Consider the following 2,542-nt stretch of genomic DNA (forward strand, 5'->3'; position numbering starts at 1 on the left):
GGGGAATAAAGAGGTCCATCAGAAAAGAATCAAAAGCCACAATTATGGCCGGAACTACTGCCGGAACAGTTGGAATAGGGAAGTAATGAGAAAAAAGAGGAAAATCGAATGAGGAAAGTTTTTTCTATCAGGGGTATATATAGAGGAGGATCAAGCATTTATTGCTAAGCAGAAAACGAAGCGAACGCTTCGGGAATCGAGGGAAATTAATGCTTTGACCGGACCGGACCTGATTAAGGGGAGGACCGAAATAATAGAGATCGGAAGAGGGAAGGCCGGTATGAGAGATCGGAAGAGGGAAGGCCGGTATGAAAGATCGAAAAAGGAGCGTATTAAGAAGATCGGAAAAGAGGAGAGATCGGAAGGCAAGGACAATAAGACAAATCCCAGTAACTGTCGTCAGAATCAGAGCCGAAGTAGTTAAAGCGTTGCAGATGAGATCCCCATCGCACGCCTAAGAATCGCCCACAATGCTAACAGGCGCCAGAGTATGTCATGACAGTCCTGTACATCCCAATCTCCGCCATTGATCCCACTTGTAAGGACGAGCCAGGAGCCTTTGGATCAAAGAAGAAGACGACAAGGCCGGCGCCTTTTATTCCCAGTCCTTGGATCGCCCAGGTCAGCAAAGTTTGGGACCGTCAGATTAAAAGAGGAAAAGGACAAGTACCCTGAGAATGATCTCGGTCGTTCATTTTGATTCTCTTTAATTCTCAAGCATCCAATCATGTCCTTTGAAATCCAGACGCTCCATCTCCCTCAAGGAAGATCCTGACCCTTCATAGGAAGCTCCCGGTTCCTATAAATACCTGTATGAAAACTGTTTAAAGCGGGGGGGACAGAAAAAAAAGAGGCAGTAACTATAGTGGAAGAACTCTGAAACTTAATTCAGTCCGTTACTCTGCTATTAAGCTTTCATAAGAAAAAACTTTGGAAACCAGTTTTCTAGAGTGTTTTCTTGCAAAAGGGATTCTTGGATACTGAAACTCTCTATTTTCAGTTCGTTCATTATCCTGTGGTGCTCTCATCTTCAGCTCTTTGTTTTCTTTATTTCCACTCCCATTGTTTAGGCTCAACCTCATTTAAACTTGGTGATCATTTCGACCCGACGGCATTTTAGCAAAGCATCTTTCGTTTCAAGGCGAACCTTAACCCTCTGGTTATCAATCTGCAGTCCTATTACGTTGTGGTCATTCCATACTTAGTTTAGTAGATTCGGCTCCCTACAGGTGAGTGCTCATATTGCCATTTCATTAATTGCTCGTTCTTATTTTACGTATTTCTTTTGCTCTTTTATGTACGTAGTTTTCTCTAAGTTTATATTGTGCTAAAAGATACGAAGAAGGTTACTCTCGGGTTTACTTCTTTGTTGATCAGTCCATCCTTTTTGCTAATCCTTGTTATTTCAGGATATAAGTCTTCTAGTATCGAATAGTATATAAAAGGTCGGATAAAATGTAGGTAATGGCATCTTAAGGGTCTCTTTATAAGTAATGAAAGGTCTGAGTAATAAGTCAGGAAAATATTTAAGCCGAATCACTGAAACAACACAAAAGACAATCGGTTAAGACGTCTCAAGGCAGGATGAAACCGAAACTTAGGTAAATAAACAGAATAAATCGGGTATCAGAGGGTACTGGTAAGGCGACCACATAAGAAGATCGGGAAATTCAGTTTAGTGTCCCCGGTCTAGTCACAAGGTACTAATGAGTCGAAAGAAGCCTTATTCCGATCCCCGTCATCTTCGAATGCCAAAACCCTCAGTCTTAGGCTCTTACGAGGTATAATTGAAATTAAACTTCGAGAGGTCGGAAAAATCCTTATCCGACTCCCATTAAAACAAAAGAGACTGGAGCAGAGTTCTTATCCGGTTCTCAACCCAAAATTTTAATAAATACTCAAAAGAGATCGGAAGAGAGTTCTTATCCGATTCTCAACCCAAAATTTTAATAAATACTCAAAAGAGATCGGAAGAGAGTTCTTATCCAGTTCTCAATCTAAAATTTAAAATAAATGCATAAAAGAGATCGGAGGAGAGTTCTTATCCGGTTCTCAATCTAAAATTTAAAATAAATGCTTAAAAGAAATCGGAGGAGAGTTCTTATCCGGTTCTTAATCTAAAATTTAAAAAATGCTTAAAAGAGATCGGAGGAGAGTTCTTATCCGGTTCTCAACCAAAATTTTAATAAATACTCGAAAGAGATCGGAGAAGAGTTCTTATCCGATTCTCAATCTAAAACTTTAATAAATATTTAAAAGAGATCGGAGGAAAGTCCTTATCCAATCCCCAAAATTGAATTCTAACAAAATAGCCCTTCAAATAAAACTAACATACAACAGTAACTCACTAAGGTTGTCTCATTTACTTATGTATCTGGGTAATCCGAATTAGTGAAAAATCAAATATTCCTTTTGTCAAAAGGATTAACATTTCCATTCAAGCCCTCCTAACTACCAATTCTAATTTATAAAGAATGTGAAGTTAAATCTGCTTACCCTTATTGAGGGACGAGGTGGGGTGCCTAACACCTTCCCCACCCGT

The sequence above is a fragment of the Hevea brasiliensis genome, chromosome 6 (genome assembly GCF_030052815.1).
Source record: "Hevea brasiliensis isolate MT/VB/25A 57/8 chromosome 6, ASM3005281v1, whole genome shotgun sequence".
NCBI classification, from domain to species: Eukaryota; Viridiplantae; Streptophyta; class Magnoliopsida; order Malpighiales; family Euphorbiaceae; genus Hevea; species Hevea brasiliensis.